The sequence below is a fragment of the Microtus ochrogaster genome, linkage group LG1, assembly GCF_000317375.1.
Source record: "Microtus ochrogaster isolate Prairie Vole_2 linkage group LG1, MicOch1.0, whole genome shotgun sequence".
NCBI lineage: Eukaryota > Metazoa > Chordata > Mammalia > Rodentia > Cricetidae > Microtus > Microtus ochrogaster.
Window position 1 is genome coordinate 10,701,164 of NC_022027.1, and position 14,778 is coordinate 10,715,941.

A 14,778-nucleotide genomic window follows, 5' to 3' on the forward strand; every position below is an offset into this window, starting at 1 on the left:
GCATATGGTGGGTGTGTAGTGGGTGTGGATGGGTGTGTACATCCACCCCCACCCACTAATGGCTAGCAAATTTCCATTGCTCGGCCTGTCTTCTTCCTCAATCTCAACTGAGAAAAATTAGCTTTTTTTCTTTTTCCATCTTTTGTCTCCCATGAGCTGCCAAGTTCTGCAATTTGCCTGTCTTGTTGCTTTCTCTGAAGCATCCATAAAAATTGTCCTTGCTTCCTTTAGAGTCTGTTTTGAAATGGAGATACAAGTTTAACAATCTTGAAAAGAGACCCTGGGTCTTGAAATGACAATATCTAAGTCTAAGAAAGTAATTAGTTTTCCATATTCATCTTTTATAAGCTTGAGGGGCCTCATCATATAGAAATGAATACAATAAAATAAAATGGAGACATTTGTTTTCCTCTGCCTGCCTCAAAGCTCAGAGTTGATCAAACAATCCCATTAACATAGAGACACAGACAAATGGAAGACGGTTTCACATTTAAAACTGCTATTTTAAGAGTCACCCCGGGACACACCCAAACTCTAGTGGTTTGTCGACCTGCTTCCTCACCCACTCCCACTTTCAGCACAGGTCTGGGCTCTTCTGCGTCTCCTTCAGGTCCTCATGGCCTCAGGAGGTACCTGAGATGATTGAAAATACACCCGCCACACTGAAAACAAACAAACCTTTCATTTATTTCCCAGAAGTGTCTAACGCGCAGTGGGGTAGGGTTGCTGAACTCAGATCTCTTCTGATCTCTGCTCAAAGTGCCTTTGTGGCCAGAAGAGGCAATTCCCTGGTAATCTGAGCAAACCAACAGCCGAGAATTATTTCAGAATACATTGAAAATACTCGAAAATAGATCTATTTGCTCTACTTAGTCCAGAGTAGGTTGGATGATTTTTCTGTCTCTCTAGACTTAAAATATTTATGGTACAACTGTAGACTAGTATTCATCAAAGGCACAGAAGAAAAGCTCAAAGCTGAAGAGCTACCATTAACTATGGAACAGGTTTGTTTGTAAAACACTTTGGGGATTGGTATAAAAATGTTATCACGAAACCCACTATTATGTACAAATAATATATTTTAATAAGATTAATTTGAAAAACAGCATATTTTCGTCTCTCCTCTTATCATCCTGGGGCATTCAGGTTTGTATTGTGGCTTCCATAATCAGCCTGAACAAGCCTAAGGTTTGCCTCCCACTCTCCAGCTGAGATACTTCAGTCACCTAATAAAAACGCATAAACTACACTATAAATATAAACACACTGCTGGTATTCATATTCATTCATTCAATAAAACTTCGAGGCACAACAATGGGGAAGTTTCTAAGGGGATCAATAAATAATGAGGAGTAATGTACAAAGAGCCATTAAACAAGCCGTCTTTACGCCAAGGAGCCTCAGCGAGCATGAGCCTGCCATAGCCTCGGCTCAGACAAGCAGCACATTAAATCTTTAGCATTTTTCTCTTAACTGTGATACACTTCTAAATATTAAAATATTGTCATTTTCCAAGTGTGCCTCTCGTACACATGTGTTAGGTAACTAGACAGATATTGGCGAGCTTGAGAATGGGCCCCCTCCCTCATGATTGACTCGGGACCCCACCTCTTGTTTCCCTGATGGCACTAGAAATGAAAACACCACAACTGTCACCTTAATATTGCAAAAGCCATATGAGCATGCAGACACCTTGTGGGGCTTTGTTGAGGCCCATGACGAACAGCTACTTCCTCCTACCCAAAAGGACGGAGTTTCAACCCTGCCACTGACCCTGGGTGGAGAGAGGACATTGCCATCTTCCTCAAAGTTGAAAACACTTCATTCAGGCCAGAAGATAGCTTAGCAGGTAAAGATGTTCACCACTAACTCTAGGACCCACATGGTAGAAAAAGAGAACCAATTCCTACAAGTTGTGCATGCAGTGATACAAATGCTTGCCCCATCACACACACACACACACGCACACACACACACACCTATATAAACAAATAATGATTGCAATAAAAACAATTTTTTTAAAAAAAACAATTACATGCTATTGCAGATGCCCTTAAGAGTTAATGTAAGTGGAACTATCTATCGCAATCCTACAGAAAGTTCCCCCATAATTAAAAAAACTAGCATGAATCCTACTTTGGTCTGAGCAGAGACCCTTTTGGTGATTGCCCACTCTTTCCCTCAGGAATGTTTCACTCCATTCTACAGTAAGTTCTGTTTACTACACCAGGGTCTGTAACACACTCTTTCTTCTGTTCTGCACTGTGCATCTCTTTCTGTTCATTTGACAGAGATCATGAGGGCCGGGAAGCAATGGTGAGCAAAGCAAGGTCCCAGTGACACCATAAATGAATATATCTGAAAGGCGAGGCAATAGACAGCAGTAATGTGTCTTTACCTTAAAAGCTACTTGTTTTGTGAAAATGAAAATACATGCGTTATTCTGGAGCTGGGGGAGACCCTGTTGACCCTCAGGGAATGGGAATCTAGAAGGATCCAGGAAGTCATTTTACAATTTCGCAGGAAAATGCGAATATTTCCAGTCAGCTACCATCATTTTCAGACCTGGTTGTTTTAGTTTGAGGGCATCATTTTTTATACAATCTACCTAAGTGGCATTCAGAAACAATTCTGTGGCTTCAATTAATGCCCCCTTTTATAATTTGCTTGTTGCTTTCTTTCACTGTGGTTGATTTTTGAATATACTCTCAATTGCTGTTAAGATATTTCCCACCCCATCCTCTGTAAAGGACATTTCCTCACGCTCGTCAGGAGGTTGGTCTGGAGAGTCCCAGCAGTCTTATATCTAAACTGCTGTTGTGGTTAACAGGTGGAGGCGGGGCTGACTTCCTCCCGCCAGCCCCCAGATGTTGCAGACTACTCATGGGGCAAGCTCTGCTGATTCTGGCTTGTAAGCTGTAATGGAAACAACTACACTTTGTCACATTCACACTTTGGAAATAAAAGCCCTAACACGTGTTTGGTATAAATCTATTTTTCCAGCACTGGGAGGCCGTTTTCATTGTATCGTCTGCGGGCAGAGCCACAGATAAAAGATAAAGCCAGACTTAGTGAGCACCCTGTGGGACAAGCAGGAAGAGGCATCTGAGCAGAGAAGGAAGGAGCAGGGCCCCTGGCTCAAGGAACTGTGGGGTTAGAGGGTGTGAAGCAACGCCAAGAAGTCCATGCAAGTCAACCCTACAGAATGCCAGATCAACGGTGCAGTCTTTGCTTGGACTGGCAGCCCTCAGTGATTGCTTGCCCATGCAAAACATAGCCATAGGTTCTCTTGGGTGATTGCTGAACTTCAGGGCACCACGGGGACTGGTGAGAAGGGCCCTGAGCAAAGCAGAGACTGTCAGATAGATGAAGGGGAGAGGAGGAGGCACTGGTGATGTGTCTGAACGGTGTGTTGTCTGTTCCCTCCTAGAAAGGATGGTCCCAGGTCAGCAATTCCAAAACAAGGTCAGTTGTTCTAGGTAAATGCAACTTTTGGGGGGACTTGTTCTAGGACCCTGTGAACAGAGGAATCTACATAATCGAAAGGCTTAGATAACATGTCAGAACGTGCACATAACCGATCCGCACCTTTCCATATACCTTACCAACCCTAGACTATTTATTACACTTAATACAATCAAATGTTATGTAACTGGTTGTTATGTTATACATCACCAGGGAATAATGACAAGTAAAAGATAGGATATATATTAGAGACAAAAATCATAATGTTTTCCCTAAATATTTTCAATATAGCATCAATTGAATCTGCAGATACAGAACAGGCAGATTTGGAGGGTCCACAATGTTTCTGACACTTTGTGGATTTGTGCTATGCTATTAACAGTCAATTCCAAATGAGGACAAATGCAACCAAAGGCTTCCCTGGGAGGATCACCGAAAAACTTTTTAGAAGTTCAGTGTCCTGAGAGTCCTTTCATGAGATGTTTCTAAGACCAGTGTGAACATTCACATGCCTAATCAAACAAAAAGGTAACCATAGGTCTCTTGATGCTGTCAGAAGGACTGCTGTCTGGGAAAATCACACACACACACACACACACACACACACACACACACACACACACATACACACACACACACAGAGTGTGAGGCCTCCATTCCAGCACTGGTCAGAGAGAGAAACTCAGCTTCAGGGCATGGTGTTTGTCCACTGAAGTGCTCCTCTCAGCAATGCGGGCAGGGGTGGGAGAAAGCACTGGGTCTCTGTACTCCTCAGTTTCAAAAGAAAATCCAGCGGTCTTGGACAAGTTGGGTCCCATGACGTCTGGGTCAACAGTGGTTAAAATTGAGAACAGAAAAGCAAGAAAAAGTACTGGAAGCTTGCCACTAATTTGTGTCTGAGGCAGACCTGTGGCTTCTACACAGGTAAGTTCTCTTATCTTCCTTTCTGATTTATAAGCACTGATTAATTATTCAAAATTCTGAAATTATAAACGGATTATTTTCAATTCTTTTAAAATGTGAATGAATTATTAGGATACAGAATTTTGAAAAGTAGAGTGCTATATCATGTTGTCATACCAAGGAATTACACTATAGCCTGGAATGGAGTGTAACAAAGGTTTATTTATTTGGGGATAAACTCACAGTAAGGGTAGCTATCTCCAGTCCTCTCTTTGCGCTGGGAACTGGAACTGAATCGGGCAGCAAAAAGGGCCATGCACGCCTTTTGTCTGCATTTATAGTACATGAGAACACACCCAAAGTAGGCTGGTATCTTAAAGGCTATTGGTTGAAGGACTTCCCACAACAATATCATATCATATCAAAAGATGTGTCTTATTGCACCTCTGAAAAGTGCTGAGGTGTGTGTGGGGTGTGTGTGTACATGTGTGTACATGTATGTGCATTTCTCATTATCCTTGGACTTTTAGAAGCTCCCTTGACTATGTTTATTTTAGAAAAAGAACTTATCTTTCCCAATTTTCTCATCAAACTAGGGTTAGAAGCATACCTTTGAGGTCAATGGTTTTCTTGGTTTGCTATTTAAGAGAAGATGTCTCAGCTGCCTTCAAGTAAAGGTCACAGAAATATCAATATGCTTCTAAAACAAAAGGACCAAAAGGCTCAGCTTTCAGCGTCAGTTAAAGTATGGTGATGCAAATTGCGGAAAATCAGTGGCCTGTATCTCCAAGAGTTATTTAATAATGAATTTATCAGTAGAAAAATAAGAGGATCTCTCTCAAGTAACTCATACGCAAAGCAGCTAAGCCAAGCAAGCGCAGGGAGAGGCAGAGCTGCTGGGCCGAGAAGATGATGTTCCGAGGAGGACTGTGCCCAAAGGGGGCAAGGGTGTAATGTTCCCATGCTCCCCAAAGCCCTGAAACAGTATATAGTGACATCAGCCAAGAAGCCCAAAGAAGGTAGGTTTGGAGAGGACCCAGCACAGAGGCTATTCCTAAGTAGGATAACCCAGACCATACTCAGTAGATGCCCATATCCATATTTTTATCCCTCAGAATCCAAAGAAATATGCAGATATTTGGGATAATTCTAACCAGTTTGCCCTCTCCTAGATTAAATTCACAGAAGCAGGGAACGCTATAGTCAAAAGGCCCTGACTGGCCCACAAGTGGACATATCTCCATGGTGGCCTGAGATGCAAACATTCAGGTTGCATCCTAGACTGCCCCTCACTCGTGTTCTCCAGAGCTCAGGAGTGGGCTCTGCAGCTCTGTGCAAGTGAGCGCTCTTAGAACTTCAGTCACGGGCAAGGAACCTCAAAGAGTTTGGTCTCTCATCAAAGCCCTAGGCTTTGTGTTTGCCTTAGTTTGAACACAGTTCCTCTGAACTTCTCGTGTTTGCCTGTTGGAGTGCCTGGGCTCCTGAGAGAAAGGCACTGTTGTTATTCCTAAGGCTTTAGCCCACTCAGATCGCAGTGTGAACTCCTTTTCCCACAGGCCTGGCTGAGAAGCATTCAATTCCATCAGAAGAGGCTCTCCTGCGTGAAGACTCACATGTACTTCCTGGGTAAGGTGAAACAGTGAGCTCTGGAGTCCAGGGACAGACGGGTGGGAGGAGGGTCTTCCAGGGACACTGGTGAGTGAACTGATCTGTGTAGGGAGGGACCCTGGAGTTTCCCCTTGGCTGAGACACACAGACTCGTATCTCCTGAGTGTGAGAAGAGAACACTCGCTTAGTGTTGGTAAAGCTGTCTGCTAATACTCACTCAATCCTTATTTCCCCAAAGTTACAACACTTAAGACTTCCAAAATCTATGTGCATGTGCCATCAAAGCTAGGATCCATTCCCTTTGGAATCTGCAATTGTTCCCTATGCCCTGTCCTAGAAGCCAACACACCTAGCTCAGCTTAACACTGCACAAGCATCAAACTGGCTGCAGTTTTTATTCAGATTTGTGGAAGGAGTTGTTGATGTGACCCCTACCTTTCTCGCTGGGAAAATGAAAGACTGTTGAAGGTATTGAAGAAGAGAACAGGCCCGAGTGCTTAGCAGACTAAAGACCTTCAATAAACTTTAGCAATGGTTATAATTGACAGCAACATTTCTTGGAATTGTGCTTTCGGTTCCTCCATGGTCTGGGTGGACTGTCCTTGTCCCAGATAGCCTGTTTCCAACCTACCCAGTCCATAAGAACTGTCACTAGTAACTATGCCCTTTTAACTTCCAGTTGGCTCAGCAGTCCTAAATAGCCAGTGACATCACAGCTTATGCATGTACCACTGATGGTGGGCTCTGGGTCCTAGTATCAAAATTGAATAGCTTGTTTGGGTCTTTGCATATAAATGTATGGATAGCCATATTTCCACACACATACACATGCACATCCATGTGCACATATTACTGGTTTTTCTCCGATAACCGAAGCCTCCAGTCAAATGAGCATTTCAAATAGATCCATCATGCATCTATGATATGACTTCATAGGTAACCTGAAGAAAGTTGGTACCACTAAGTTGTTTCAGACAACTCTTGAGAATCACTGGTACTGAGTATTAGACAAAATAATAAAAGACAAGCCAGGGCTACATTCTAAAGGATTCTTGAATGCCGGCATAAGAGCTATAAACTTCTCCCCATAAATGAACATTGAATAAAGGCTTATGAGTGTTGAAGGTGACTTTAAACGGAGTAATAGGAGTGATAATAAGATGTGAGGGGCAAGAAGACTCAACAGAGGTATTTGGCATTTGGTGCTGTTCGATTACTATGGTGCCTTCAGCTGCTCCCACCTACACAGGATGTAGAACCCAATCATGAGATGCAGCACTGGGATCCAGACACTCCTGGATGTTACTGGAGCACTACATGGGGCTGTCACCTTGCTCCCGTGTCTTGGATCCATGTGTTCAAGTTTAGTTCATTGCTGCCCGACTCTTCCCCACACCCTTACCCACTTCTTTCCCAGTCTACATATATTCAGTCTTTGGCCCCACTGTGGGCTGAACCATCTCAACTGGTCCTACGTTAATACTGGTTTTAGGATTGAAAGAATTTCAGTAATCTATCTTAGCTGCACATAATACTAGGGCTCAGAGTGATACGCCTACATTTGTATTCTGTATGCATTGGTCAAATCCAACCACCTTTACCAACTCTCCCCTTCACCTGCCCCAACCTCTGGTAATTACTGTTGTGCTTCCAGTGGAGTTCTAAATCCTCAACTTTTCCCTGAGCTCCCTTGAGCAATCTTCACCTTTTCACATGCGGCCCTTTAGAACATTTCTACTCCTGTCTTCTGTCAAGATTATCTTCTTTGATGACAATAAAATCTCAACCTGTTCATTTAGCATTTCATAAAAATACTTCAGTAACCACACTTACCTTTAGACTTGATCCCCAGCCCACCAGCCAAGCATGCCAATCCTTCTAATGGCCTTGTGGTCGCTCTATCTGCTTTTCCCAAGCACATTTGTTTGTCACCCTCTCGGTTTATGTCTGATTGCTGCACATGTTTCAATAGCATCGCTTGCCTCTGCTTAGACTATTTGCTTTTTCTACACCAACTTCCTTACCCTAAAGATCCAGTAACAACTCTCCCCAGGAAACACTATCACTCCCAGGGGAATTAAAGATATCCTTTTCATCTTTACTGCACCATTTTTGTCTCTGTGCCCTCTTTGTCCTACAAGTCAGCAACAATGTTCTATAAGGGTAGGAAAAAGTCATCATATTCTGGGAATAGAGGTAATGTTACCAGAAGGTAATGAAGTTCATATATATGAGAGACAGAAAGTTGTGGGCTCAGCAAGATGATTCAGTATGTCAAGGTGCTTTCGGGCAAGCCTGCCATGAGTTCAATCCCCAGAACACATATGGTTGAAGAACTACTTCTGCAAGTTGGCTTCTGATTACTACACCACAGGCAAATGATATATTTAAAAAAATGTTTCTAATTGTAACTATTACACTTCATGTAATGGGATCCCTATGACGATGAAGATGAGAAGAGAATATTTCAAACTCATTGACTTCAATCTTCCATGACTTCCACAAATACTTACTAAATGCCTACTATGTCCCAGGAACATGCACAGTATACGTGTATCCAAGTAAGTGTGAGTGCATAGGAGACCATGTGGAGAAAGGACTCATATACAGTACATGAATGTGTAGACAGATGTGTACTCAGGGAAGATTCTGCACAGCGTGGGATTCCTGGAGTTTTCAGAATGAGAGAGCCCTCCCAGGCGTAAGAGGTAGCAGGTACACAGATGAAACGGTCCCGATGGGGGTGGCCATGCATGCCCATGGGCACAGAACTGCTAGTGGAGCTTGGTGTAGAATAAAAGAGCTTCCTTTTGGGGTCCATCAGGAAGCAGTGGTCAGGAAGGAGGGAAGCTGGTTTAGCTGCTTATGCTGCCCGCGGAGAGTGCAGCAGGGCTTGGTTCCTGCTCTGCTGTGTGATTATCCACCACCAAGGTCTCTTTCTCCCATCTATGTCGTTGGTTGGTGCAGGAAGGAAGCTGCTCCATTCTAGTCCGTATCTCTTTCTAACCTTTCTGTATGAGGCTGGGTTTCTGCTATTTCAACACAAAAGTAGTGTTCCTGCCGGTTTGTTATCAGGAAACCTGTTCCCTTGGTTTTTCTGTCATATGCAAAATCTCCTCGTAACTTATCATGGCTGGATACATTTGGGGCACAACCTGTGCTGGTTTTTTTTTTAACTTTTCTTACACAATATTAACAATATCCATGTATTCTGTGTGGACTTCCATATTTTTGAATTCATTTTTCAGACAATTGTTTTGGACTGCAGACAGTAGTCTATCACGATGTGATAGTCTAAGATATCAATCATTCTTGCCAGTGGCTGTAAGGAATTGTGAGAATTTAAATGACTTGAAGCAGCAAGCTCTGTCATAGAAAGCGGCAGGATTTCTCCAGGCCCAACGATGTCTCTGGATCCCAGAATGGCTCTGAGGTGTTGATGTCATTGACGTCAAGCTTTGTTATTTTTCACCTCCATCTTGAGACTATTCTCAATAATGAGGGCATTCCTGGATGCATCAGCCGGTCACGAGACCCCCTAAGAGGGCTGCTTTGAATAAACAGGTATGCTCATATCAGTGACCCCAGCATTCTGGAGGCCAAGACCGGAAAGTTGCCGTTAATTCGAGGCTAGCCTAAGTTGTACAGTGAGTTCCAGGACAGCACTGACACTTTCTCACAGAAACACTGAGTTTTCTGCCATGCAGGAAGCTGCAAGCTCATAGTGAAGACTGGTCACTTTGGGTGCTAAAATTTTAATAAAGGAACGGGGAAGACTATATGTACTCACTCCATGCTGTAGATGCAGGCCATTGCGATCGCTACAATGCAAACGGTCCTCTATGTAAATAGTCTGACATGGTTTCTTGACGTTATGATAAAATGAAAAAAATGGCAGATACCCAGTGGAGTTGTAATGAAATTTTAGGTTGTGACCTTTTTCTGCGGGCACAGTGATACTCTGACACGATCCTGGTCAGCAGTGGGGAGATCACAAGGGGAAACAGCAGACTCCACTGTGCTGTGTGGCTAAACTGAGGCCTGCTTACATGATCTGGGATAGCAACTTGTGTAAATGCTTTCTCCTTTCGACGGCCGTCATGTGGGTTTCCTAGGTCCGGTGATCCACATCGGAGCTCTCACGTAATGTTTTCCTCCCTCGTGCTCTAATCCCAAAATCATGATGGGCGTATTCATCATGTCACACGGAAAGCTTCACCAGAGTCCTCACTACAAGGCCATTGTGATAGCTAATTGCCACTGGCAACTTGACTGGTTTTAGAATTACATAGGGGACACGCTTGTACCTACATCTGCGAACACACTTTCAAGAAGTTAACTGAGGGGAAAGAACCACCCTGAGTGGGGGTGACGCAATCCTATAGGCAAGGGTTCTAGAATGAACACGAAGGGGGACCAGACAGGTTTCCTCTCTCCATTCTACCTGCCTGTCGGTCGACATGAGCAGCAATCTCACGCTCCCACTGCCATGCCTCCCCAACCCTGCTGAACTCTTCCTTCTCAGAAACATATCCAAGACTGTATTACCAAATTCAATATCCTAGAGACTTTCCCTAATACCTTCTCCAAGAGGCTCTCCATTTTAAGTTTAACACTTAGTGTTAATCCATTTGAAGTAATTTCCATGAATAATATAGGCAGGAATCGAGGTTTTCTCATGGTTTGTTATGCTGGTAAGCTTGGGTCTTTACCCTCTTGTTGCTCTTTCTCAAACACATCCTCCTTAAAGAACCAAAGATAAGGAAATCATTCTTCCCAGAAATTGCCTCCTAGAAATAAAATATGTTATATCTTTGAGGATTTCATCCATGATGTTTTGATTATATTTATCCCTTCTCCCAAACTCCTCCCATATCCACCCCCAATTTTATACCCAATTCCATATCCATTTTGCCAGGTGTTTGGACACAGAGACAAGAAAAGTCACAGATGGTGTCGCACAAAACTTTCTCCTGTCATCTTCTTGGATCTTTCCTCCTGTCTCTGTAGAAGTGTCAACAAGAGAGCACATCCTGTTCCACACAGAGAGGCCAGAGCAGAATGAGCCATAAGCCAAGCCGGCTGCAGGCATTTACTTCCCTTTACCTTTGTATAAATGTTATTCAGTTCACAAATGTGTATTCAGAGCATAAATCTTGGTTGATTTGGCCTGGTGAATACAAAGACAGCTGGAAAAGACTATGCCCCTGGGGATCTCGTTTTTGCCCTCCACCGATTTTTTTTTGTTTGCTTGCTTATTTATTAACATTGAAGTGGGGTGTATCATGTCATGCATGTGGAGGTCAGAGGACAACTTATAGGAGTTAGTTCTTTTCTTTCCACCATGTGGACCTCAGATATCAAACTCAGGTTAACAGGCTTGGTCACAAGTACGTTTTACCCACTGAACTCTCATACTGGCCTTTCCCTCGTTTCAAGATTTCTGAGATGAATACACATTGTACAAGGTGTGGGGCATTAATTCAAATCAAAGTACATTTTCTGCTCTCACAGAAGAGGGCAAGAGGGACACAGATACCCCCAGTGCTGAAACTTCTGCCATGCAATCAGTGGCGGGCACCTTCTCAAGCCCAAGGCTCCTGCCACTCTCACAACAGTCCTATGGCTGTGGGGACATTTGTGATATTGTTTTTACAGATCAGGACAATGACATCTAGAGGGACAGATCACTGTAGACTGGACAGTCTTGGTCACCACAGCAAGGAGAAAGGAGCTGTGGCAACAAAGCCCAGGTGAAAAGCTTCTCCAGGGCTAGGTGAGGACTACTGCGGCAGCGGAGATGAAAATTAGAAGATGCCCGGATGGCAACACTCTAACCCTCAAACGCCATTATGCATTTTTCATTACTAATTAATGCCCCACTTTCCCTGTGATTCTACGGGGATTGTGTTTACTCTTTTACAGTTAATTAAACTAATGTGCTGCCCCTGATAGCCAGCAATTACATTACCAAAGTACTTTAGACACAGCTGGCTCAACAACCACAACTAACAGTTCCGTTATCCACATTGCTGTCAGCCGATGCCCAAGCTCAGCACTGGAAGAGATGGTTTTTACTGATTTGCTTCTGAAGGACCTAGACCAGAGGACTGCGTTCTGGAAGCAGCTTGCCTCTGGAGGCCCAGTTCACACTGCAGCAAGCTTTGACACGCCCCGAGAGTTCCACCTCACTCCGTGCCCAGGGTGCCAACCATGGGACACCTCTGAGCAACCCCTGGGCGCCGCTATTCTTTCGAACTTTCCAGGAAAGGAATCCTGTCACTTTTGCCAAGTTCCTCATCCATCCAGACACTTCCGTTAGAAATTCATTTTTTTGTGTATAATAAATTGCTTCTACTTGGCGGAAAATCATTTCTCACCGTTATCTCTGCTATCGTTACTTCTGCTGCACTTTAATGGACTTCACCTGATTATACGCTAGTCATTAAAAGCTTAGTCCCAGGTACAATGGTATCTTATGTAGAAGGATCCATGAGAGCTTTATACGGGCTTACCAGCCACAGCCTTAATTTTACTCATTCGTCTTAATTTTTTGTAATCATTTTTTGTAAAGAGGGTATAATGTCAGCCTTGCTTCCCGGCCTCTGACAGATCCAATCTAGCAGATAATTACCATAAGGAAATTGATGCTTTAGTGTGCAGGAGAGAATTTAATTTACCCAGACATCCTCCAGTACAATGCATTCCAGAAGATATGAGGATTTAAGTTTTTAAGAAATTAAATTTTACTATTTAACATGATTACTTATGTTGAACATCATTAACTAGCTTTTTTAACTGTTTGAAATAATTACAAGCACACTTGCTATGTCTAAAATCCAGGCTCTGCATTAAATATGGGTTAAGGATCCATGAAATGAAAAGAAAGAACCATACTCTTTTTCCCCCCTCTCCAGTCTTCCAAAAACTGCTTTTAAAATATTTAGAGCAATACTAAAACCATCCTTCTGAAAGATATAGATTCTTTTGGCATATGGTTTAATGCATACTCAAACCTAAGTATATACATATATTTTTTTTTTTCTGGTCTGGCCTGTTTTATTTTTTAAATCTCCCTGAGTGTCTGGTCTGAGGCAAGGTTCTTAGTATGAAGGCTTAGAGGAAATGGGAAGCATTCTGGTGCTGGATGTGGTGATTATGCCTGCGCACTTTGGCAAAGGCAAAAAGTATGGGTGAACAGGAAGACATAAATGAGCCACTTCCGGTGCTACCTTGTTCTTTTTTTTTATAGCCAGGACGTAAAAGAAATACACTCGCGCAAGCACACGCGCACACACACACACACACACACACACATCTCAATGCGGGTAGGGTCATCATAAAATTGAAAAACAAAGACAAGATGTAAAATAAGCTCAAGGAAGCCCAGGTCTGCTCTTGGTTGCTGCAGCAGTGTGACCACGAGTCCCAAGACCCAGACACAGGCTGTATTTCTTGGTGTCCCCTGTCTTTGTTAACTGATTCCCAAGAGTTCCTCAATCCTTCCCTAAACATGAAGTGAAACACTCAACAGGAAATTTCTGGACAAAGCCAGCCCAGAAGTTCCCTTTATCCAGTGCCTCTCCACGGTCACATTTCCTCTCGGGAGAAGCCAGAGCCTTCTGCGTCCGCTGTGGACCCTGTGACCGTTTGGGGAAGAGTGGGGATTGCCCAAGGGTCCTCATTTAGAATTCCCCTGTCCCCAGGTGCGGAACCTGGGGGCTGCGGTGGTCCTGGTGTGCAGGGGCTTCTGAATACACGCAGTGGGCTCTCTTTGTTGCCAGGCCTCTTTTTTGTGTGTCTGCCAAAATGTCTATTTCCATTTCAAGAGTCTGGCAGATGCGGATGTGCCCAAGATGGAGGAACCGCAGTTGGTACATAAAAACTGCACATGGTACTCAAACGTGATGCATTCGGCGCTACTGAGCCCATCCCCTCTTGTCCCTCTGTCTGATTATCTGAAAACCTGAACATAATTTGACTCAGGAATATTCTCGAATGAGTGTCTTTAAGCAAAAAAGAGGAAGTGAAGCTGTGGGTCATGTAAAAGTATTGTAGGTACTCCGGGTTTGAAGAATTCCCAGGGCAAGGGCTGCAGAGAGACTCCACCCCCTCATAAGCCTGTTGAGCTTTCAAAGCATCTTGGAAGGGAGAGATTCCGCTTCAGACTTCACAGATGCCAACAATGAGACCTAGATGGAGGGTTGTTGTTGTTGTTTTATCTTTTTTTGTTTAAATGCATTTTATTAATTCTGTGAGGGTCTCACACATTTATACAATGTATTTTGATCATATCCACCCCCATGTAGTTATGCACTGAAGATGCTAGTGGCATTAGAGATGCGATATAAAAATATTGTTGGTCATAGCACTGTGTCCTATGTGTGGAGAAACACACACCTCTAGGAACCCATATTAACACATTGGTCTTCCCAACCGCTCCTATTTTCATCACAAACACTACAGCAAAGGGCCCCTCATACCCTGGTTATTCTTTTCCCAGTTCGCCACACTGAATGCATCCCCCAACCCTGACCACAAAAGCACAAGCCAGAGCTTCCTCTTTCCGATAGGCAAGCTCTTGCCAGTTGTGGGGTCCTCACTTCTGCTCCCAAAGAAATCCACATCTCTCAAACACTTCAAGTTAACCATCTCATTGCCACATTGGTCCTACATGGAATCTGCTTCCATCCGGTTCCCTAACAAGAAAAGCACAGTTACAGATGCTACGTGGACACGGCCTTCAGAGCCAGCCTACGGATTCTAACCTGCATTCACGGCTAGTTCTTGTTCCCAGAGTTT